The sequence below is a fragment of the Aquarana catesbeiana genome, linkage group LG07 (genome assembly GCF_042186555.1).
Source record: "Aquarana catesbeiana isolate 2022-GZ linkage group LG07, ASM4218655v1, whole genome shotgun sequence".
Lineage (NCBI taxonomy): Eukaryota > Metazoa > Chordata > Amphibia > Anura > Ranidae > Aquarana > Aquarana catesbeiana.
The window spans coordinates 340,136,285-340,163,050 of NC_133330.1; the positions used below are offsets into that span (position 1 = coordinate 340,136,285).

The 26,766-nt window shown below is 44.1% G+C and overlaps 1 protein-coding gene across 1 annotated transcript in view; it reads left to right on the forward strand.

The window, feature by feature from the left end:
- Positions 1 to 11,549: 11,549 nt before the first annotated feature.
- ST3GAL3 (ST3 beta-galactoside alpha-2,3-sialyltransferase 3) overlaps positions 11,550 to 26,766 on the forward strand; it is a gene marked incomplete at its 3' end in the record, with an annotated part of 495,733 nt that continues 480,516 nt past the window's right edge. Inside the window, 1 exon segment of the mRNA XM_073593923.1 lies at positions 11,550 to 11,862.

Genomic DNA, 26,766 nt, shown 5'->3' on the forward strand with positions numbered 1-26,766 from the left:
GGTGATACCCCATCCCCCACACCATTACACCCCCACCACCAGCCTGAACCGGTGATACCCCATCCCCCACACCATTACACCCCCACCACCAGCCTGAACCGGTGATACCCCATCCCCCACACCATTACACCCCCACCACCAGCCTGAACCGGTGATACCCCATCCCCCACACCATTACACCCCCACCACCAGCCTAAACCGGTGATACCCCATCCCCCACACCATTATACCCCCACCACCAGCCTGAACCGGTGATACCCCATCCCCCACACCATTATACCCCCACCACCAGCCTGAACCGGTGATACCCCATCCCCCACACCATTACACCCCCACCACCAGCCTGAACCAGTGATACCCCATCCCCCACACCATTACACCCCCACCACCAGCCTGAACCGGTGATACAAGGCAGGATGGATCCATGCGCCAAATTCTGACCCCACCATCTGAATGTCGCAGCTGAAATCCAGACTCATCAGACCAGGCAACGTTTTTCCAATCTTCTATTGTCCAATTTTGGTGATCCTGTGCCAATTGTAGCCTCAGTTTCCTGTTCTTAGCTGACAGGAGTGGCACCCGGTGTGATCTTCTGCTGCTGTAGCCCATCTGCTTCAAGGTTGGATGTGTTGTGCATTCAGAGATGGTATTCTGCATACCTTGGGTGTAACGAGTGGTCATTTGAGTTACTGTTGCCTTTCTATCATCTGGAACCAGTCTGCCCATTCTACTCTGACCTCTGCCATCAACAAGGCATTTTCGCTCACTGGACATTTTCTCTTTTTCCACCATTCTCTGTAAACCTGAGAGATGGTTATATTTTTTTTAAAAGAACAGTGTAAAAATAAAAAATAAAAGGTAAAATAAATAAGAAAAAAAACCCAAAAATTTAAAACACTCCCCGTCCCGCCAAGCTCGCGTGCAGAAGCGCCTGCATATGAAAACGGTGTTCAAATCACACATGTGAGATATCGCCACGTTCTGTAGAGTGAGAGCAATAATTCTAGCCCTAGACCTCCTCTGTAACTCAAAACATGCAACCTGTAGAATTTTTTAAATGTCACCTATGGAGATTTTTAAGGGTAAAAGTTTGTCGACATTCCACGAGCGGGCGCAATCTTGCAGCATGACATGTTGGGTATCAATTTACTCGAAGTAACATTATCTTTCACAATATAAAAAAAACATTGGGCTAACTTTACTGTTGTCTTAATTTTTAATTAAAAAAAGTGTATTTTTTCCAAAAAAAAGGGCGCTTGTAAATATGGTTTGACATAAGGCCGTAAGAATGACCGCCATTTTATTCTCTAGGATGTTAGAAAAAAATATATATAATGTTTGGGGGTTCTAAGTAATTTTCTAGCAAAAAACAAAACAAAACAGTTTTTAACTTGTAAACACCAAATCTCAGAAAGAGGCTCGGTCCTTAAGTGGTTAAAGTGGTTTCTTCCCCATTGTGATGCTCGGTTCGAACTTCAGAAAGTCGTCTTCACCACGTCTAGATGCTTAAATGCATTGAGTTGCTGCCATGTGATTGGCTGAGTAGCAATTTGTGTTACCAAGCTATTGAACAGGTGTACCTAATAAAGTGGTCGGTGAGTGTATATTCTACCAAAGACATGTAGCAGAATACATTTTGGCCTTAATTTATGAAGAAATTTGATTTTATTGATATGTTTTATAACATAAAACAATTTAATCTTTTTTGGTTTATTTATTAAAAAATATATAAATGTCATTTGCGTACAGTTTTGCATGACCGCCCAATTACCATTGCTGAACAGCAAAAAATGGCCTGGTAAAACCTTCCGGAGGTCAAGTGGTTAAATGATATCTCAATCATTCTATAATACATTAAGGTAACGCTGCATTGCAATTTGATGCGTAAAATTTACATTAATATTTTAGGACATTAACCACATGCAGACCGGCCCCATTCACATTTACTGCGGCAGGGGCGGCCGCTCTGGGCAAAAATCACGTACCCATATGTGAATTCTTTCTCCGAGTGTGGGGCATACACACACACGCGCCGCCGTCGACCCGCTCTCGCTTTGAGCGGACACAGCAGGAACCAATCAGCGGGTCCCGCCGATCGTTCAGGAGACAGGTAGAACTATGTAAACAAGGCAGATCGCTGTTCTGTAACAAGGGAAGGCTGTGATCCTGTCTTCCTGCTACGAAGGAGCACGGATCTCTGCCTACCCCACAGTACAAGCACCTCCCACAGAGTTAGCAAGCACTCCCTAGGAACACATTTAACCTCTTGCTTACCGGGCACTTAAACCCCCCTCCTGCCCAGACCAATTTTCAGCTCTCAGCGCTGTCGCACTTTGAATGACAATTGCACAGACATGCTACACTGTGCCCAAATGAAATTTTTATCATTTTTTTTCCCACAAATAGAGCTTTCTTTTGGTGGTATTTAATCACAGCTGGGATTTTTATTTTTTGCTAAACAAACAAAAAAAATGGAAAATTTGGAAAAAAAAAAAAAAAATCATGTTTCATAGTTTGTTATAAAATTTTGCAAACAGGTAATTTTTCTCCTTCATTGATGTGCGCTGATGAGGCGGCACTGGTGGGCACTTATAGGCTGCACTGATGGGCATGGATAGGCACAGTTAAGGCGCCACTGATAGGGACAGATAAGGCGGTACTGATGGCCATTGATGGGCGCTGATGGGTGGCACTGATGGGTGCCACGGAGGGGTGGCATGGATAGGTGGCACTGATGGGCACTGATAGGTACCACTGATGGGGGGTACTGATGGGCGGCACTAATAGGCAGTGATGGGCGGCACTGATGGGCACTGGTAGGTGACACTGATGGGCACTGATAGGTACCACTGATGAGGGGCACTGATGTGCAGCAATGTTGTTGTGGCACTGATTGTGGGCGCTGATGGGTGGCACTGTGGGCGCTGAGGGGTGGCACTGTGGGCGCTGATGGGTGGCACTGTGGGCACTGATGGGTGATGCTGGTGGGCACTGGTAGGCGGCACTGGCAGGGGGCACAGATCAGGACTGATGTCCCTCTCACGGCCGCACTGTCAGCGCGAGGAGAAAAAATAGCCGATTACCGGTGTCTTGCTGAGAAAGTTCCCTCGGCGGATAAGTTCCCCCCTGTACTGCGCAAGCGCTGCGCTTGCGCAGTACGAATGACCAGGAGCCGCCGAAAACAGCCGAAGATGAAAATCTTCAATCAGCTGTACACGGCGCCTGCGCCCTAGGTCCAGGCTGAAGCCCCTCCATCCAAGTGGACCTAGAGGGGGAATAAAAAAGTGCCGAGCGCAGCGAGCGAAGCGAGCCCGCGAGGGGCCCCCTCACAGGCGCCGTGTACAGCTGATTTGTTCTGTATTTAGCTTCGGCTATTTCCGCCGGTTCCTACTCCGCAGGCGCTGCGTCTGCGCAGTAGATGGGGGTCCTTATCTGCCGAGAGGAACTTTCACCGGCTCTGTTTACATCACATGATCAGCTGTCATTGGCTGACAGCTGATCATGTGGTAAGGGGGTGGCAGGGGGCGCGCAGGCCGCTCGTTCACGGAACGACGTCAATAGACATCGTCCCGGCAATGTAGGTCCGTGCTGTTGCCGTCATTTGGCAATAGCGCGGATATGAAGAGGTTAACTGTTTGATCGCCCCTGATGTTAACCTCTTCCCTGCCAGTGTCATTAGTACAGTGACAGTGCATATTTTTTTACGCACTGATCACTGTATTAGTGTCACTGGTCCCCAAAAAAGTGTCAAAAGTGTCAGTTAGATGTCCGATTTGTCTGCTGCAATGTCGCAGTCCTGCTATAAGTCGCTGATCGCCGCCATTATTGGTAAAAAAATAAATAAATTCAAAAAAATTCAAAAAATATATCCCTTAGTTTATAGACGCTATAACTTTTGCGCAAACCAATCAATAGACGCTTATTGGGATTTTTTTTACCAAAAATATGTAGCAGAATACATATTGGCCTAAATTGATGAAGACATTTTGTTTTTTAAGTTTTTTTATTGGATATGTTTTATAGCAGAAAGTAAAAAATATTGTTTTTTTTTTTCCCAAAAACTTTCAGTCTTTTTTTTGTTTATAGCGCAACAAAATAAAAAACGCAGAGGTGATCAAATACCACCAAAAGAAAGCTCTATTTGTGGGGGAAAAAAATGAGATTTGGTACAGCATCACACGACCGTGCAATTGTCAGTTAAAGTAATGCAGCGCCGTATCGCAAAAAATGGCCTGGTCAACATGATGAAGGGGGTAAATGTTCCGGGCGCTGAAGTGGTTAAAATGACAAATTTAACAGCCTAACGGTTAACCCTTTATGACAGCGATATATGTTGCGCTAGACCGTTTGGGCCCTAACCCCCAGAGCACTGCTTACATGCGTCACTGTCATGTTCTTGAGACGCTCAGAATTGTGACTGAGCTGTCATGGACAGCTCACCATTAACTACCAACAAATGGCAGAAAATGGAGAAAGGAAGGCCGCACACCAAAATAATGCCTTTATTACATGATGCTTGATCCATACATCAATCAGAGACACCGGTCCAGATGATAGCTGACGCGTTTCGCACCATTAATGGCGCTTAATCATATGATTGATGTATGGATCAAGCTTCATTCAATAAAGGCATTCTTTTGGAGTGCGGCCGTCCTTTCTCCATTTTCTGCCAATTGACTTTTGCTGAGCCGGCACCCTTCATCTTCTACATACTAGGACGGTGTGAACACAAGTGATACCACCTGGAGCGGTAATTACCTTGATTTGGTGTTTTTGGACTGTGCATTACCTACCGACAATCAGGAGTCAGCAGGACAGGCTACAGAGGATGTTGGCAGCCAATACGCATTTGGGAGCCTCTGCTACCAGCCTAGGGGGTATAATAGCTCATTTAAAGGGCCAGCTGCTGCAACAAAGGTGTTAGTGAGTTTTTCGCTCCATAAAAGCGGCACTACTTCCTAAGAAAGAGCCGTAGCTGTTTTTCAGCTCAGTACAGCTCTCCTTACTAATATGTATAGTAACACTGCGCTACTATGTAACTATTTTTTTTAACAGTAAAAATACTATGTAACTATTTTTTTTAATAGTAAAAATACTATGTAACTATTTCATTTACACTATTACCTTAAGCATGTGCTACACACCTTAAACGCGGTATTAAACCCAAAACCAAAAATATAATCTATTGCAGTTTACCAATCATTCGATTTTTTCCCTTTGTTTTCACCTGGTGATCTGGCCGGTAACACACCTCCTGTATTAGAGCGCCCCCTCTCTGGATGAAGGAGCAAAGGGAGCAGCAGCATTGTCGATCTGGGGGGAGGGGAGTGTTAGATGTACTAGCAGATTTAGATACACTAACAGATTGAAGCCAAACTCCAGCTAATGCAGTAAAGGTTGTAATGGGCCCAGGTCTCATCAGCTAAACGGGGGGGGGGGCAGCTTTATTCAGTTCTGGCTAAGGCCCCTTTTACACTTGTGCGACTTTGGACATCAGAGTCGCATGTCAAGTCGTACCCCATGATTCCCTATGATAACCATTCATATTTGTGCATTTCATTTACTTGAGGCTTTATTTCCCAGGTGTAGCAAAAAATGATACGCTATGTAGGTACAGCGAGATGTACCATCACTAAACATGGCATGGGTGCCTCTCCATATGTACAACGCCATGTGCCTGCAGTGGCCAAGGGATGGCAGTGCCGGGACAATGTCACCTAGAGCCCCCAGGGGCAAACATGGCAACCCCCCCCCCCCAAGATGTATCAGCAAAATCCCCCCCCCCCCCCCAAAAAAAAACACTGAGAACTAATCTGCATGCTTACCCCCCGCAAGCATAAATTCCCCCTCCTCCCAGGACAAATCTGCCCCCCTGCTGAAATATCCCCTCTCAGCACAAATCTTTGCCCCCCATTCCCCAATAATAAAAAAAATAATAAACAATTCACCCCTCCTAGCTCCTAGCACAAATCCTCTACCCCTAAAATTTCTCCTACCCTTTTTCCCCAAAAATAAGACCTAGCGTGGTTGTCGGTGATGGCTGCAATATAAGCCCTACCCCCCAAATAAGCCCTATCCTGTTTCCCCGAAAATAAGCCCTACCCTGAAAATAAGGCCCACAAGGACTTTAACTAGGGCTTTTTTGGGGGGTAGGGCTTATATTGCAGCCACCACTGACAATCACGCTAGGTGTTATTTTCGGGGAAACAGGGTAGTACACATCTCCCTACCCCCCACTTCAGCAAAAATCTTCTTCCCACCATCCCCCTCCCAACACAAATCCCCCTAGATCACCACTCTTAGCACCTCTCCCCCCCCACAAATCTCCCCCCCCTAGAACAATACATATCCTCTGCCACCCCCCAAATTCTCCCTCATAACACAAATCCCCCCCCCAATCGCCTTGTGGTGCCCCCCCACCTTACATGATACCACAGTGCCCAGGGTAGTTTCCCCTCCTGCCCCCCCCCCCCCCAAGATGTATGAGCATTATGTGTCAGCAAAACACTAAGCATTAATCTACATGCTTACCCCCTAAGCATAACCCCCCCCCCGTACAAATCCACCCCCCCATGCTGAAATCCTTGCTCTCAGCACAAATCTGTGCCCCCCATCCCCCGAATCCCCCTAGCTCAAATGCCCCCCCCCCCCAAAAAAAAAATTCACTCCTCCTAGCACAAATCCTCTACCCCTAAAATTTCTTCTCCTAGTACACATCTTCTCCCCCCACTTCAGCACAAATCTTCTCCCCCCCTCCCAAAACAAATCCCCCTAGATCACTACTCTCAACATCCCCCTCCCAAATCATCAAACATATTTCACATTCATATTGTCCAGATACAGCAAACCTTTACATTACATAAAATAACCCCACAGACAAAATAAAAAAACAAAAAAAAAAACCATACCCATCTCAAGTCCAGTAGCCCTCCTCGTGATTTAAGGCTATTATTTTCAAACAGTTGCTCCTTGAGTCTCAATCCCTTCGTCTGCCATAGCACAAATCCCTCCAGCCTCTGCAGCTCCCCACAGTTCACATTTTTCCAGATTGGGGTATAATTGGTATATCCCATGATATTAGTAATATTGTTCATTTCCTGCCATACCCTAAAAAACAGTTTACCCGACCTAAACTTTTTGTCCATTTGTAAGGTTTTTGTCTCCTTTACATAAAGGCAATAATAATCCCTGTATGGAATCATTCTCCACAATTTCCACCCACCCATAAAACTGCTGTAATTGATTGGCCAAAAAAGTAATTTTTAGGTTGTGGAATAGCAAGTCCTCCTTCCTCTTTGGCTAGCATTAAACTTGTTTGTTTTATGCGTGTTTTTTCTTCCATATAAGCTCGCGGAAAAGAGATTCTATCTTTCTGAACCAAAACATTGTTATCCAAATGGGGCAGCTATGGAAAATATACAATAACTGTGGGAACCAAATCATCTTTAGGAGATTGGCTCTGCCAATCACAGTTAGTGGTAATTTGCACGATCTTTGGCATTTGTTAAGGAAATTTGTAAGTTCTATATATAATTGTATTGTATTTTGTATGTATTGCACACTGCCCTCACTGTGCAGACGGCACTAATAATGTTTTCAGTACATCTTTGCATTCTTTGGAGTCCTGATTAGAATTAGCCTGCCTATGTTACGCCCCTTGTTACCATAAACGTACATTTATAAATTTATTAATGTGAGACCTACGTAATCATGTGTATAAAAACCTTCAATTGCTTCATAATAAAGCAGAGCAGTTATTTGGAAAGATGCTGAGCGTATCTTTTGTGTCTGTTCCCTACTGCAGTAGTTATTATTAATTTGGAACCACTAATCAATATGAGGATAGGAGTTGCCTATCTATAAAAAGTCCAGCTCACATTTACCCCTGAACCTAAGTAACAATGGTTTGAGATTCAAATCAATATAGTTCTTTGCATTTCGTGTTACCTCAATCCCAAGATATTTGAATTTATGTTTTATTTGTATTTGTGTAGCGCCACTTGGTAAAGAGATACTTACATCGTGCAAAGGCATCAAGACTGGTTTCTCCCAATTGATACGAAACCCTGAAAACCCGGCCAAATACAGAGACAAGTGTCATAAGTTCCTTTAGAGATTTTGCAGTGTCTCCCAAGAAGATAAGGGTGTCATCCGCATATAAAGCTATTTTTTCTTCCCTTCCCGAGCGTTGAAACCCTACTGTCCCCTCCGACTGTCTTATGGCCACAGCCAATGGTACCAATGCTAGGGCGAACAACAATGGGGACAGGGGGCAACCTTGTCTAGTCCTCCTAGACAAAGAAAAAATCGGTGACATAGTATTATTGATTCTCAGTCTCGCCTTTGGATCTTTATATAATATTTTTAGCCAGGATAAAAAAACCTGGGCCTATACCGAAGGCACTCATTGTTGCCCATAGGTATTCCCATTCCACCATATCAAAAAAGCCTTTTGCGCACCAGTCCCATCCTTATCCATTGATAACTGTAAGTTCAAAAAAAGTCTTCGGATATTTGTTGCCGCAGATCTAGATGGAATAAACCCTGATTGGTCTCTATGAATCAAAGTTTTAATATATTTGGATATCCTATTTGCCAGTAACCTGGCTAGGATCTTAAAGCGGAGGTCCGGCCGTTTAAAAAAAAAAAAAAAGTCAGCAACTACAAACACTGTAGCTGCTGACTTTTAATAAGGGTACTTACCTGTCCAGCGAGCCCGCGGTGTTGGCCCCCCGAGGCGGATCCGTCCATCGGATCGGGTGCGGCTTCACTGCCCGTTTCCTACTGCGCATGCGCGAGTCGCGCGGCGCTTTGTGAATGGCCCTGTTGTTTTCTGGGACACACACATGTCCCAGAATACAACGGGCCAGCTCACCGAAGAGGAGGAAGTGACAGAACAGCGCCGCGGAATAGGAAGAGGCAGATTAGGAAGACTGCCTAGCGACAGGGGTTTCTGGTAAGTAAAAAAAAATTTTTTTCAAATGTTTTTTATATATTTTTTTGTAGAATTTTATTGTCATATTTTATTTTAGGGTGGACCTTCGCTTTAACATCAGATGTAAGAAGAGAGATTGAGCGATATGAATCTGGTTTTAATGGGTCTTTATCAGGTTTTAAAATTACTATTATTATTGTTTCAGTCATTGATTTAGGGAGTTCTTGTTTAATATAAGCTTCGTTCAGAACTTCAAGTAATTCTGGCAATAAGGTCTGACCATATATTTTATACATCTCCACCAAGAGTCCATCCATTCCTGGAGCTTTATTGTTTTGGATTTGTCTCACTGCCTTCCAACTCTGCTAAAGTTATAGATTGATCCAAAGATTCCTTTTCTGTTGGTGTCAATTTAGGTAACGCTAAATTATCCAGAAATTGTTTACTTTGATTTATTTTAGTTGAAATTTCAGATTTATAAAGCCGTATATAGAAATCCATAAATATACTCTGTATACTCTCTGTATCATATACCACTTCGCCTTTTATGTCTTTAATGGCAGCTATTCCTGGTGGACCTTCTTTATTCTGTGCTATCATAGCCAGCATATGTCCCACTTGCTCTCCCATTTCATAATGTTTTTGACTCTGTAGATATCTACTATTTTCTGCCTTAACTATAGATACATTTTTATATAGCTTCTGAGCTTCCTGCCACACTACATGTTTTTCTTCTATAGGGTCTACTATAAACTCCTGTTCTGTCTGCTTAACTCTTTACCTCCTCTTCTCATAGCCTAGTTGACTTTTTAATATTGGCTATTTCTTTAATTATCACGCCTCGTAAATAGGCCTTCATAGCATCCCGGACCACTACCAGAGAGGTTGATCGCTTGTTATCTCTAAAGAATCCTTGCAACATCAGTTCTATTGGACTCTTCTCTGGAATCAAAGTCAGCCACTGAGGGTCAACTTTCCACATTGGGCGAGCCAATTGTTTTCTCCACTCCAGAGATAGAGTCAGTAGAGAGTGATCGCAGAGTCCCCTTGACTCATACTGAACCGATTTTAGCCATGGGAGAAAACCTCCGTTTCCCAGGGCCAGATCGATTCTCGATAATAATAATATTATTAATAATATGTGCTACAGCAACACGAGTATTCTCGACTAATAGGATATCTCAATCTCCATACATCCGTTAAACCCATCTCCTGTATCTAGCCGGCCAATCTTGTTATATTCCCTTTCCCTTTACTCTTTTTTTTTTTTTTTTACTCTGTCTATCTACCTCTTCATTCAGTACGTTATTAAAATCCCCAATTATTAATGTTGGTATCTCCGGCCATTGCACCATTTTTCCAGAAAACTTTTTTAATACTTCATCCTTATACGGAGGAGGAATATAAACGTTCACCAGAAAAAAACATTTTGTCATTAAGAGTGCATAAGAACATCAGATATCGACCCAAAGGGTCTCTAATACACTGTTTACGTGTAAATCTAATGGAATCTAATGGAGCTTGAAATCAAAATACTCCTCGAGAATATGTAGAATAGGTGGCATGAAATTGATGTCTATATCTATATGTACTAAAGGTTTAACCCTCCTTTCGTCCCATATGTGTCTCCTGCAAACAAACTATTAATGGTTTGTGAAATTCTATTAATTCTTTCTTTTATTGCTTGTCTCTTTCTTCTATCCCCCAAACCTCTAACAATCCAAGACAATATCTTAATTTTACTTGTCATCACAATCTATTATCTTATGATAGAGAATAATTGGAAGATATAGGAGAGAGGGAAGGGAAGAGGGAGGAAGAGAAGAGCCACCAGAGGAGAGAGACAGTAAAAAAAAAAAAAAAAAAAAAACCCACAAACATCCCCCCCCAAACTAACCTGTATCTGAATACTACCACTTCCAGCTGGATACCCCCCTTGATAGGGAGCTACCAACTGCATCCCTCTTGTCCCCTCGGGACGCATACTAAGGAACCAACGTGACCCAATGCCGACGCTACATAAGCGCTGAGTCTTATCCCCATGGGGCTCGAGGGACTAGGGGGCTAACTGACTGCCACCCCCCCCCCCAGCACCCCTCTCCTCCCAAAGGATAGAAGAGAAAACAAAACAAAAAGCAAGAACAATAATTAACCCCTGCTGTCCCCTAAATTCTCCCTTACAACACAAATCTCCTTGTGGCGTCCCCCACCTCACATGATACCACAGTGCCCAGGGCAGCTTCCTCTCCTGCCCACCCCTTGCTCCGGCCCCAAAGAATGGTAGAGCCGCAGCTCCACTGGGCTGTTTTTTTTTAGCGCCGTCCGTGTGCATGAGCCCTAACAAAATATATTCAAAATTACAAAATGAAAAATAATAATATTATAGTATAATAACACTATAATTATAATTTAATGAGACTATAATAATAATAATAGGCAGAGCACATGATAACAATGTATAATAAAGTAGGGCTCTCCGTAGGGCTGACGCAGCTCCGACAAAGGCTTTTTGATTCCTTTAGTCCCTTCTCACCATAACCTGTATGGTTATACTGTCTCGGTCTGGCATGTGGTCCCTGCAGTCAGTGTGACAGAAGAGCAGTTGATCCAGTGGGGGTGGGAGGAGGGGGCAGAGGACAGGAGGTGTGGACGTTGCCTGGGAGGACGGCCAGAGGAAATGCTTGTAGAGCTATCCAGAGTAGCCCAAGAGATGGATTAGAAAGTCTCAGCTGCTTCCCTCTCTCTGCCGCCTTTCAGAGCTGCTGCGCCTTCAACGTGTGACCCCCCCCCCCCACTTCATCCCTGCTACCCCCCATCCTCTGGGGGAACTGGTGGGCATCCCGGCTGTGAGCCCTCATCCTCAGGATATAATCTGTGCATGCAATAAGGAGCCTGGGCAGCCAATCAATGGGAACTGCGGAGAGAAGGTAAGCACTCCTTTCACATTGTACAGAGAAGGAATGTATTAATAAAGTTTTGCTTTTCAATGACTGCCAATCAGCTGATCTGCTGTCAATATTGACCTATAGATGAGGACCAATAAACTGATAATATATATAAAAATACACATCTGTGTATTGGACGTCTAGCGGTCCTTTGATGCATGGAAAAACTGACAGCAGATCTCCAATATATATATATATATATATATATATATATATATATATATATATATATATATACACAGTATATATACACACACATATACTATATATACATTTATATAATTTATATATATTGTATTTTTTATTTATAATATCACCATCAGTGAACAGCACAGGTTGCAAAGTCTTCTGGTGCTCATGGATTCGGGTCCAGCACAATGGTCCAATATACAGGAAGTGCACTGCAAGGATTGTGGGGTCGCTGTGACACTTTTATTTAGGATTTCATATGACTTGTCTTTGATACAATGTAACTGTCCACACGCTGATATGAGCAGCACATGTAATACCACACATGAATGATTTCACTGTTAACTCTGCACACTAGGCTGTACATTACATCCTCTAGACTACTAAACTCCATACACTGTGCTATACATTACATTCTCCAGACTGACAAACTCCATACACTGTGCTATACATTACATTCTCCAGACTGACAAACTCCCTACACTGTGCTATACATTACATTCTCCAGACTGACAAACTCCCTACACTGTGCTATACATTACATTCTCCAGACTGTGGAACTCTGTACACTGAGCTATACATTACATTCTCCAGACTGACAAACTCAATGCAATGTGCTGTACATTAAATTCTCCGGACTGCCAAACTTTGTATACTGTGCTGAATATTACAGTCTCCAGACTTCAGAACTCCATACACTGCGCTATTAATTACATTCTTCAGACTGCCAAACTCCATACTCCATGCTGCACATTACATTTTCCAGACGGCTGAACTCTGTGCTGTAACTTAAAGGGGTTGAAAGGCTTGCAATTTTTTAAATAAAAATAACAAACATGTTATTTTACCTGCTCTGTGTAAGGGTTTTGCACAGAGCGGCCCCGATCCTCCTCTTCTGGGGTGCCCCACCAGCGCTCCTGGCTCCTCCTCTTCTCGAGTGCCCCCACGGAGAGCCGCTTTTCATGGGGGCACCCGTGCAGGCACACTCCCGAGTCCTACTGCTGCGTCCATTGACACAGAAAGCAAGACTCGGCCCCACCCCCCACTCCCGTGTCACTGGATTTGATTGACAGCAGCGGAAGCCAATGGCTCCTGCTGCTATCAATCTATCCAATGAGGACAGAGACAGCGGCTGGAGCCACTGGGCTTGTGCACGTCACTGGAACGGATGGGTTCAGGTAAGAAAAGGGGGGGAGGGGCAGCAAAGAAGGTTTTTCACCTTAATTAATATGCTAATGAAATGTTTCCTTTAAAATCTTACTGTTTTCATTACACACCTTACTTTATTCCCAATGATGTCATCATTGGGTCTCTGTGCTTCTCTATGCAATGCTGGCAGATCATGGCTGGTGGGGGGGGGGCTGGCAGGGGCTGTACAGAGCTTCCTGACAACATCACAGCACCCCCCCCCCCCCCAGTACTCCTCTCAGGAGCTCTCAGCCCTAAGGCAAGCAGTGGAGTGGGTGTCATTCTGGAGGAGTGGGCGTTCCTAGGCATACACACGCCCACATGTGATGCTGATCCTCCATGACTGAAAGAACTGAAATCCAATGAATGATAGAGGCGGGCCACTCAGTCAGGGGGAGAAAGAGCTAGATGATTTTTGTTCATAAATTTGGGCAAAAAATTATACTGCTACATATCTTTGGTTAAAAATAACCCAAATGTGTGGATATAATTTGGTCTGTGTGAAGGTTAGAGAGTCTACAAGCTATGGTGCCAATCATTGAAAAGCGATCAATCCTGATGCTCTGTGCCTATCTCATTTCTTGAGGCCCTGAAATGTCATGACAGTACAAATACCCCTCAAATTACCCCTTTTTGGAAAGTGGACAGTCCAAGGTATTTAGTAAGAGGCATGATGAGTTTTTTTTTAAGTTTTAATTTTTTCCCACAATTCTTAGGAAAATTAAGAAATGATTTTCTTTTATACACAAAATTGTCATATTATCAGGTTATTTCTCTCACATGGCATATGCATACTTGCAACTACACCCCAAAATACATTCTGCTACTCCTCGAGTATAGCGATACCACATGTGTGAGACTTTTTCACAGCCTGGCCACAAAGAGAGGCCCAACATGCAGGGAGCACCGGCATTCATTCTAGGCGCATAAATTACACATCTAATTTCCTAACTATCTCTTACACTTTTGAAGGCCCTGGAGCCCCAGGACAATGGAAACGCCCACAAAATGACCCCATTTTGGAAAGCAAACACTCCAACGTATATTCTGTGAGGCATAATGAGTATTTTGAACATGTCATTTTTTTCCACAAGTTTTTGGAAAATGTGTAAAGAAGATTAAAACATATTTTTTTTTACACAAAGTTGTCAATCTATAAGATATTTCTAACACATAGCATGTACATAGCAAAAATGACACCCCAAAATACATTCTGCTACTCCTCCTGAGTATGACAATACCACATGTGTGGGTCTTTTTCACAGCCTGTCCACATACAGAGACCCAACATGCAGGGAGCACCATCAGGTGTTCTAGGAGCATAAATTACACATATCATTTCCTGACTACCTATCAAACCTTTGAAGGCCCTGGAGCCCAAGGACAATGGAAATGACTACTAAATTTTCCCACCAAACAGGTACTCTGATGGGCTGGAGACAGATACTCGGGTACTCTGATGGGCTGGAGACAGGTACTCTGATTAGCTGCAGATAGGTACTCGGGTACTCTGGGCTAGAGACAGGTACTCGGGTACTCTCATGGGCTGCAGATGGGTACTCTGATGGGCTGCAGATAGATACTCGGGTACTCTGATGGGCTGCAGATAGATACTCGGGTATTCTGGGCTGTAGATAGATACTTGGGTACTCTGGAATGGAGACCGGTACACAGGTACTCTGATGGGCTGGAGACAGGTACTTGGGTACTCCGATGGGCTTACAGACAGGTCCTCTTTATTTTTGGGGCAATCGGGGCACAGTAGTGTACACTGTAAATCGGTAATTCACTGTTTCCAGATCTCCTCCTAACACTGGATCGGTGTGTGAGGAGGAGAACCCGGTAACAGCCAGTTACCCCGGTTTGTTGACATTTGTGACCAGCTGTGACTGGACCCATCCGGTCACGTGATAAAGAGCCAATTTTATTGGCTCTTTGCCTTAATCAGGTATGGGCTGTGTCCGAGGGACACGCCTCATCCCCGATCGCCATGTGCGGCGTAAACGAGGACAACACATGTGATTGGCTGTGATTGGGTTGGGAACTGGTTAGCCGCTTGCCGACCAGCCGCCGTCATTATAATAGGGCAGTTCGTTACGATCCCGCGAACCGTTGTAGCTATACGTCGGTCCCTTTAAGCGGGATAGCAGGCACGCCCGCTGCACAGTGTGGGTGCCGATGCTCGTGACCGGCGGTCGTGATGACCGCCGGCCACGAGCGTTCGCGGGCATGAGAGGCAGAACAGGGACGTGTGTGTAAACACACACATCCCAGTTCTGTTAGGCGAGGAGAGAGAGATTGTGAGTTCCAACGAGCTGGGAACCATGATCTCTCATCTCCCTCAGTCCTCTCCCCCACAGTTAGAACACACACATAAGGAACACACTTAACCCCTTGATCGCCCCCTAGTGTTAACCCCTTCCCTGCCAGTGACATTTATACAGTAATCAGTGCATTTTTATAGCACTGTTCGCTGTATAATTGTCAATCGACCAAAAAATGTGTCAAAAGTGTCCAATGTGTCCAACATAATGTCACAGTCCTGATAAAAATCGCAGATCGCCGCCTTTACTAGTAAAAAAAAAAATAATAATAAAAATGCCATAAATCTAGCCCCTATTTTGTAGACGCTATAACTTTTGCGCAAACCAATCAATATACGCTTTTTGCGATTTTTATTGCCAAAAATATGTAGAAGAATACATATTGGCCTAAACCTTGTTTGGGCGCAGCATCGCACGACCGCGCAATTGTCAGTTAAAGCGACGCAGTGCCGTATCGCAAAAAATGGCCTGTTCATTGAGCAGCCAAATCTTCCGGGGCTGAAGTGGATAAATATATAAGTAGCTGAATGTGACCCGGTAACAGCCTCTTGCACTCCGCCATACAGCAGAGCTCAGAGTGGGAAAGAAAGAAGCAGCACAAAGAGCAAATCAGTTCACGTACTGACAAGAAACATGCCGATAGGACAAAAGACCAGGGTGGCAGAGAGATGTGGTCATCAGTATTCTGCTTCTCCCTTCACTGTCCAGTCACAGGCTGGGGGCGAGTCCAGGACGAGGATGTGGAATGAATGATGCTGGCCTTCAGGCTGAGGACATCTAGTGGTTAAAATAAGTACTGTGGGGGAAATCTCTGGATTGAAGCTGAATAGTGTAGCAAATGGCAGGTTGCATTATTTTACCCTGTAACTGCTTCCTGTCCGCGTCATTGTAAAATGACGGACGTGCGGGAACCCTATTGGTCTCGGAGGATGTCATATGACGTCTTCCCAAGAACGGGTCACGCTGCGGCACGATCTGTCACCTGCTGTGTTCACAGATGGCTGATCAGCATACCGGCCGGCTGCCGGTAACATGTGATCTCTGTGACCAATCATAACAAATCACATGATAGTTTTATCAATGAATGGCTTCCTTTCATGCCATTCATTGTGTACAATTGTGTTGCTAGCTGTGATTGGTCACAGTGATCACATGGTACAGACAGGGTCAATCACAGCCCATTTGTACCATGTGATTATCTGTGGCCAATTACAGCTAATCACAACAATACACAGTGTCTACACACTGTCATTCAGTAAAAATATGTGCTTATAGCGGTGAAATTCACTCATATAAGCAATCATAGTATGTAAAAAAAACGCCACATCAAGTGGTACAGTGTTATTATAGTAACACTGTATTGCTCTGGTCACAGTATGTAAAAAATAAAATGTAAAAAAATATATATATATTTTACAAGACTGAAAAAAATAAAATAAATATTATATTTTTTATATATATATATATATATATATATATATATATATATATATATATATATATATATATATTTACATTTTATTTTTTACATACTATCACCAGTCAGTGTCCCTGGTCACCACCACACCAGTTATACGATGATGCTGTAATGCACTGGTGACAGTATGTAAAAAAAAATAAAAATAAAATAAAAATTTCCAAAAAATTACAACTTCAAAAAACGCGCCATGCTTCTTACTAAATACCTCAGACTGTCTACTTTCCCATAGGTAAAGATCAGGTCATTTGGGGGGTAATTGTACTATCCTGAAATTTTTTGGCCTCAAGAAATGAGATCGGCCCTCAGTACATCAGGATTGATTGATTATCAGATCTATATCCCATAGTTTGTGGACTCTATAACTTTACAGTGACAGTTAGCGCTGCTGGAAAGTGCAAAATAAATGACGTAGAAGAAACTAAATAATAAATCTAATAAAACCAAAAATATATTAGCTAGGCTGGATATAGCCCAGTGAGTATGTGAAAAAATGTCCACAAGAGTGTTGGGTGGTATATCCCTCTGACGAAGGTAGTCCCAATCTTAGAAAAATGGTGTAGGGCTTGTCTGTAGTCAATAACAACGAAACTCAAAAAGTAAATGGGTACTCTTACCAACCGTGATGGACCCCAGATGTCATATGACAGAGGGGTCAGACAGGCTTAGGGTCTATGCTATATTCATCGGAGGTTGTTCGGGTGCTGGACACAGATGAGTGGAACCTGGTTCAAGGTAATATCCTCAGCTCCTAGTCCGTGCAGACTCGCAATACTCCCCTGCCAGATAGCCGTCCCCAAAGTTGTTCCGTGAAGGCTCCAGGAAGTAATCCTCTACAGTTTCAGCATGATATACTATTAAAAAAGGCAGAGGGACAATCCACAGTTTAATCAGTGGAAGATCTCTGAGTACCTCAGTGTATTCAATGATTTGTTGAAAGAAATCTCCGTGGGTGATTAGCTATCACAGCCCATACAGCTCGTGCAGTGGCCCAGGGATTTGATAGCCCCACTCTACTTCCCCTTCTTTCTTTAGGGCTTCTAGGACAGATCAGAGAAATTCCGAGTGGTCACGTATCAGCACATGGTTGGACATGTGCTGATACGTGACCACTCGGAATTTCCTGGAGCCTTCACGGAACAACTTTGGAGACGGCTATCTGGCAGGGGAGTATTGCGAGTCTGCATGGACTAGGAGCTGAGGTCTGCGGTCCGTCATCATCCGATCCCCGAAAGGGGAGAGCAGCGCTCTGACAGGTCCGTCGCTGCACAGTGTGCAGCGACGGACCTGTCATCTTCCTGCTCAGCGGGGATCGGCGGAGCGATCTCCGCTGAGCAGGCGGATGTTCACGGGGCGGATCATCACTGATCCGCCCCGTGTGAAAGAACCCTTACTTGATCAATATTAGCGCAGTCTTTTCATTCACTACCACCATGACTCTATAACTTTCCCTACAGACTAAATCATATACACCGGTTTTGGTTATTTTCACCAAAAATATAGTAGCAGAATGCAGTGTTGTTTAAATTTATGAAGAAAGATTCATTATTTGCAAAATTTCTAACAGAAACAAAGAAAAACTCTTTTTTTTCAAAATTTTTGGCCTTTTTTTTGTTTATTTAGCAAAAAAAAAAAAAAACAAAAAACCAGTGGTGATTAAATGTCACCAAAAGAAAGCTCTATTTGTGTGACAAAAATGATAAAAATGTCTTACCTGTTAAAAAAAAAAATAATGTCATATGTACAGTGTTGCATGACCGCGCAATTGTCATTCAAAGTGTGAGAGCGCTGAAAGCTGCAAATTGGCCTGGGGCAGGAAGGGGGTGAAAGTGCCCGGTATTGAAGTGGTTAACGAATGATTAATTTTAATCTTATTTTAGGCATTTTTTTATCTGCTTTACTTAGGGATGAGTGGGGGATGTGCTGAGGGTGTAGGGCAGTGGTTGCCAACGTATGAGCTAAGCCCCCTTTCACATCAGTACAACTTGTCATGCAATTTGTCAGTTCCAAATTGCATTAAAGCCACACCCCATTGCCGTCAACGGTTCATAGTGCCGTGACTCATGCCGCAGCGATTATGAAAAAGGTTTCTGCTCTACTTTTTACCGATTTCATTGAGACTTGCATAGATTCCTGTCGCAAGCCGCAATAAAATTGTCAGTTCAGATTGCACTGATGTGAAGTACTGAAGTAGTGCGATTTCAAAACTGCACCAGTGTGAACCAGGGCTAAGGCTCCATTCACACTTGTGCGACTTGTCATGAGACTTTGGACTTGAGAAGTTGCAGCCTATTGTTTGCAATGGCACCCGTGCAGATCGGTGCGACTTAAAGTCACAGTGATTTTTGAAAAGTTGCCTGCACTACTTTGGTGCGACTTTTGATGTGACTTTGGTCCAAAGAGTGTAAAGTCGGATCTGAGTCGCACCAAAAGTTGCTCCAAACTCGCACTGGAAATTTTGCGACTTTAGAGACGTGCTAATGTGAATGGAGACTAAAGGGGGCCTCAAATGCGGCCCCTGACATCACCAAAGGGCCGCACGTAATGTTCAATATATGTAAATCTGGAGAGGGCTGTCAGAGACTGCAGAGCTAATAGAGGAAATGAGGGTCAGCGAGTGAGGAAAGGATACATTGTTGTTTGGGGAGATGCTGCAGAAGACAATAGGAAGCTGGGAAGATGTTACATGAGGCTAGTAGAGATAAATGCTATTACCCTAATCAATGTTCCCACTACAGGCTGCTGAGGGCCGCACATCATATACCTAAGGGCCACATGCAGTTTGGGCACCAGGGGCGTACCGTGTTAGTTCACCTTTTCATTTTTATAAAGGAAAGCCTATAATCTATTAGGAATTCCTTTTGTGAAATGCCTCGGCTCTCCCAGTGCATTCAGCCGGATGCAGGAGGGGCAGAGCGGAGTGGGGATCCCTGCGTCGTGCCCGATCTGTGACACCGGGCCTATGTGCTGTATCAGTGAGTCACTTACAAGATAAGCTCATTAAAAGGCGATTAGGAAACCTACTTAATGCAGAGTGTGTGCCGCTAACTCAGCATTGTCAGGCGGGCCGGAGAAACCAGAGTGTCTCATCCCCGGGAGCACGTGGTGCCGAGCGATCGCAGAGCCCAGCAATACGAGAACCATTCAGGTAATTGTGAACCGCACGCTCTGCCCAGTCCATTAATAGATGTCATTGAGAATCCCGCCAACCAATTCTTGAAGTGTTTCTAAAGCCGAGAACTACAATGGAATGTATTGTAGCTTAGCAGTCCTCGGATGTGATGGGTGCATTCGGCGGCATTCACACTTGTGTAGCTCGTGAACGCATGGCGTGTATGGCACCCAGTTGAAATGAATCAGCTGCTGCGAAGCGTGACAATGTGCAAAAAAAAAAAAAAAAACGCAACAGAATGTGAATGACGGGGTAATTGTCATTTCTCAGAAATGTTCTTTTCTTTATTTTTACCAGGTAATCCTGCCTCGTCCTAGGGTGACAACGCTCACTTACCATACTGTCACCCTATGACAGGACTGTGACAGACCCCCCGTACTCAAGTGTCTCACCCTAGGGTGACAAGACTTACTTACCATACTGTCACACTATGACGGACCCCCCGTACTCAAGTGTGTCGTCCTATGGTGACAACGCTCTTTCACACTATGACAGGACTGTGACGGACCCCCCGTACTCAAGTGTCTCATCCTAGGGTGACAACGCTCACTTACCATACTGTCACCCTATGACAGACCCCCGTACTCAAGTGTCTCGCCCTAGGGTGACAACTCTCACTTACCATACTGTCACCCTATGACAGGACTGTGACGGACCCCCATACTCAAGTGTCTCGCCCTAGTGTGACAACTCTCACTTACCATACTGTCACCCTATGACAGGACTGTGACGGACCCCCATACTCAAGTGTCTCGCCCTAGGGTGACAACACACTTACCATACTGTCACACTATGACAGACCCCCCGTACTCAAGTGTTTCGTCCTAGGGTGACAACGCTCTTTCACCATACTGTCACACTATGACAGGACTGTGACGGACCCCCCGTACTCAAGTGTCTCATCCTAGGGTGACAAAGCTCACTTACCATACTGTCACCCTATGATAGGACTGTGAGGGACCCCCATACTCAAGTGTCTCGCCCTAGGGTGACAACGCTCACTTACCATACTGTCACCCTATGACAGGACTGTGAAGGACCCCCGTACTCAAGTGTCTCATCCTAGGGTTACAGAACACCTCCCCTCTCCTCATCTCTGGTGGAAGGCCAGCCCGCCCACACCATCATAACACTGATCTAGGACAAACTGGATCCTGTGTTCCTGGACCAGCTTCGAAACCCAGACCTACCCCAGGGTGCCGCAGCACCTTGGATGAGAAAACTAGTTTAACCCCTTCAGGCCGACCGTATGCAAATATGCGGCCTCGGCTTGAAGGGGTAGTACCGGGATGAAATGCAGCTGCATGCATCACCCCGGTACCAATTTTTAGAGCAAACGATCGGCTTTGTTGGGTTAACAACTGATGCGGCTAGCAGCCGTTCAGCTAATATCCCAAGGAGCAGGAGGGAACGTTCCACCCCCCCCCCCCGCAGCTCGTCCAGGCTCTCCCGTCCCGCCGGGAGGCCCGAGCAACCAGACCTAAACGAAGCCGGGATTAGCTTTGATCGGGTCTCGGACATCGTAACCTGGAAGCAATGTCATGACATCACTTCCGGTTTACTAAAGACTTAAAAGGCGCCAAATTTAAAAACATGCCAGTATTTAAAACTGCCAAACTTGGCGTTTTGAATGCTTTTAAGTGCAAAGGAGGGATTTGGGGTCTTATAGACCCCAGATCTCTCCATAAAGAGTACCTATTACTCCATAAAGAGTGCCTATTACTGTCAGAAGGGATGTTTACATTCCTTGTGACAGCAATAAAAAGTGATCAGAATTTTTTTTTTTTAAAGAGATAGTGTAAACATTTAAAAAAAAGAAAAAAGAAAAAAAGAAATTTAAAGTGCCGCATCCCCGCCGAACTCGCCCGCAGAAGCGAACGCATATGTAAGACGCGCCCACAAATGTAAACAGTTTTCAAACCACATGTGAGGTATCACCACGATCTTTAGAGTGAGAGCAATAATTCTAGCACAGGACTTCCTCTGTAACTCTAAACTGGTAACCTGTAGAAATTTTTTAAAGCGTCGCCTATGGAGATTTTTAAGTACCATAGTTTTTTGCCATTCCACGAGTGTGCGCAATTTCAAAGCGTGACATGTTAGGTGTCTATTTACTCGGCATAACATCATCTTTCACGTTATACAAAAAAATTGGGCTAACTTTACTGTTGTTTTTTTTTTTTCATTCATGAAAATGTCATATTTCCAAAAAAATTGCGTTTAAAAGGCCGCTGCGCAAATACAGTGTGACATAAAATATTGCAACAATTGCCATTTTATTCTCTAAGGTCTCTGCTAAAAAATATATATATAATGTTTGGGGGTTCTAAATACTTTTCTAGCAAAAAATATGGATTTTAACTTGTAAGCAACAGATGTCAGAAAAAGGCTCAGGCATGAAGAGGTTAAAGCAGTGGTAGCTGGTGCTGAAGGATTCTGGGGGGCGAAGGCAGGCCCCTCCAGGCCCGCACCTACTGTACGGGCGGAGCCCTCCAGTGTCACAGCTCCCATGGTGCCCGGTGCTGCGGCTTTTGTGTTGACCTGGTCTTTCTTTCCGGGTCTTCAGCCTCCTATCCTGATTGGCCGGGGTGGGAAGCCAGAAGCCGATGGCGAGTGTTGATTTGCTGGTATCGCAGTGTGAGAGGGTGAGGGGAGCAGTGCTTTGTGCCCCAAGGACAACATGAAACAGGCCAATTGGGGCCTTGGGCTCTGGTCACATGCTTGTGAGTGGGTGACGGACTTGGTGGAGATCTGTTGGTCCGGCGTCCCACACAGTACACGGCCACACACATGGAGCGAGGATTGTGCAGGCTGGAGTGCGCCCTTGTGGAACAGCCACCACTGGTTTAAAGCACCGCACCCCCCCCCCCCCCCCCCCATGTTTCTACAACATATCAACTAATATTGCTTTGCAGATATGACGATAAAAAAGCAGTTCTTGCTGCAATACTCACATGCCCCAAACACTGTCCCCTGCAGATTCAGGGCTTCCCAATCCAGCCCTGGGCTTCTTTTGGGTTGGATGATGCTCAAATTTGGGCTTTAACCTTGAACCCTTCCCCATTCAATGCAAAAAAAAAAAGGGATATTTCAATTTTAAAGTGATACTAAACACACAGTTTTATTTACATTGCCCCTTCTATTTCTGTACACTGTATGTGGAGGACGGCACTGTAATTATTTTAATAAAAAAAAAAAACATCCAAAGTACCCTTTTCCTAATCGATATCCAGCTGTCACATGACCCAGCTCTCTCCCAGCCTGTCTGCAGGGAAACATAAGCAGGAGGAGCTTTTAGTCCTCTGCTGCTGGTCAGATGTTAAAAAAAAAAAAAGCCTTTGGAATACAGAGTAAAAATAAATAGATAACAGCAATAAACGGTTTTAAATTGTCATACAAATATATATTTGAAATCAAATCTTTATTATTCTTGGTAATAACATGGTGTGGGCGGATTTCTGCCAGTCACACGCTGTGTCACGCCCCTCCAGCCTGTGTCTTAGAATAAGAGGGAGGTGAAGCTTCCATTAATCTACATGTAAAATCTTGCCCCAATTTTGTTTAGCTGGTTAGTGGGCATGGAGGAGGCGGGAGGGAGTGGGCTGTCATTTACCAATGTGTATATACGCCCACATGTGTGGCTCTATAGTCACATGGGCTGCTTAGATGCGATAGGGAGGAAATGCTCAGCATAGAAACTCACTGAAAACTGAGCATGTGCAGAGTTGCCACCACAGCTGCAAAATCCCTAGCTGTATTGAGAACATGACCAGAAGGGGGAGATAGAGAGTAGCAGGATCAACCAGGTTTTTTGAAGAATACAGAAAACCAATCTCATAGTGATGAGTGAGTATGAACAGAGGTGAATACACCATTTATTCATCTTTTTTATGATGTGTGTTTAGCGACACTATAAAAAAGGCCTGAAAGTTATCGCTGGGCTAAATTATAATCTGAAGGGGCATCTGTGGCCCTCTGCATTCACTGTATACATTATACAGAGCATATATTTACAGTATGTGTGTATTGAAGTAACCAAACTCATCTCACTGTAAACTGTGTACATATTAAAAAAAAGAAACATAATACTAAAAGCAGTTTAATGTATAAAACTGAACACGCTCCCAAATAAAAATACTTTATGTTGCAACTAAAGAGTCTTTTTACATTCCGTTTGTGCACACATTGTGGAGGAAATGTTTATACACAAAGAGTTACTTTTTGCTATCGTTTCTTTTCTTTGATATGCAGAGATCATAGAGAGGCATTACTGTATAGACAAAATGTTTTCTTTTGTTTTGGATGGAGTGGGGAAGGGTTAGGACTCCTTTTGGGTTTACATTGATGTCTGTGCCGCTGTTGGGTAGATTTCTCTCTGTTTGATCTGATTCATTGTCAATTCAAGCAGAGTTCCACCCAAAAGTGGAACTTCTGCTCATCTGTCTCCTCCCCCCCTCCGGTGCCACGTTTGGCACCTTTCAGGGGGGGAGCGGGTACCTGTTTTTGACAGGTATCCGTCCGTCGGTCCTCGCCGCGGCGAGGTAAGTCAAAAATCCGACCCCCTCCTCCTCCTTCCCCTGCTGTCGGGCCAGTAGGAGAGCATAGCATGCTTTGCGCATGTGCAGTAGGGGCCGAGTTCCCTTGCCGGAAATGGCGGTGCCAGCATCCGATAGCTGATGGAAACATCAGCTGCAGTGCCAACATCGCTGGACTCCGGGACAGGTAAGTGTCCTAATATTAAAAGTCAGCAGCTACAGCATGTGTAGTTGCTGACTTTATTTTTTGAGGGGCAGGCGGAACTCCGCATTAAGTAGAAAGTAATGGGAATTTTTAAAAAAATTACAATTGCTATTAGAAGAGAAGTTTAACCACTTCCCGACCGCCGCACGACTATGTACGTCCTAAGTTTGAACGGGGATATCGTTGTTATGGCAGCAGCTAGCTGCCATAACCCCGGTATCCCCGTTTTCGTGCGGCGGCCGGCTTTCAGATAAAAGTGGTCCCTGCGGCGGATTCGCCGCGAGATCACTTTTATCGGTGGCGGGAGAGGGGCCCCCCCCTCCCGCCGCGATCCGGTGTCCTCCGCCGCTTACCGGAGCCGTCGGTAGCGGCGGAGGCGATCGCGTCCTGTGTCGTGGTGTGTCTGGAGACGAGTGAGGCCAAGATGGCGCCCACTCGTCTCCATGACACTGCTGGGCGGAAGCGATGTCAAAACGTCACTTCCGTCCATGCCTCTTAAAGGCATATTTTTTCAAATGTCATTTTTCTAAATGACTTTTTTTTTTTTTTTTTTTTATTGCATTTTAGTGTAAATATGAGATCTGAGGTTTTTTGACCCCAGATCTCATATTTAAGAGGTCCTGCCATGCTTTTTTCTATTACAAGGGATGTTTACATTCCTTGTAATAGGAATAAAAGTGACACAATTTTTTTTTTTTTTTTTTTAAACAGTGTAAAAATAAATAAAATATTGTAAAATAAATAATAAAAATAAAAATAAAAATTTTTAAAACCCCCCTGTCCCGACGAGCTCGCGCGCAGAAGCGAACGCATACGCGAGTAGCACCCGCATATGAAAACGGTGGTCAAACCACACATGTGAGGTATCGCCGCAACCGGTAGAGTGAGAGCAATAATTCTAGCCCTAGACCTCCTCTGTAGCGCAAAATATGCAACCTGTAGAAATTTTTAAACGTCACCTATGGAGATTTTTGAGGGTAAAAGTTTGACGCCATTCCACGAGCGGGCGCAATTTTCAAGCATGACATGTTGGGTATCAATTTACTTGGCGTAACATTATATTTCACAATATAAAAAAAAATTGGGATAACTTTACTGTTGTTTTATTTTTTTATTCAAAAAAGTGAATTTTTTCCAAAAAAAGTGCGCTTATAAGATCGCTGCGCAAATACGGTGCAAAAAAAAGTATTGCAATGACCGCCATTGTATTCTCTAGGGTGTTAGAAGAAAAACCATATATAATGTTTGGGGGTTCTAAGTAATTTTCTAGCAGAAAAACCTGTTTTAAACATGTAAACACCTAAAATCCAAAACGAGGCTGGTCCTTAAGTGGTTAAGGGGAGATCTTTCAATGGGGACAACTGTTCAGGTGGCAATGGTCTAAGAGTGGAATTCGCCTCACTTTGTATACATGTTGTTCTCACTTCCTATCCAGGACAGGAAGTGGAGGGAGATCTCCCTAACACTGTGAGCTGACAGGGGTATTAACCCTTCCCTTCAAAAACAGGCAAGTCTAGGAGGAGGTTTAACTTTTCACTTATTTATTCAGCATTTACCAGTTTTTTACAGTTGTTTTTTGCTGTTGTTCATTTTTCCATATTTTTTATAAGCTGGTACAAAACTCTATGGCCAAAAGTCACTTCAAGCTGTTTAGATGGAAAGCCAGATGTTGCCGTCTACTTCACAAACAACCCCCTATATGATGTATCTCTTTCTATATGTTTCTTTCTTCTCTCTTTTTATATGCATCTCTTTCTTTTCCATAGGTATCTCTTTTCTCTCTCTATATATATTCT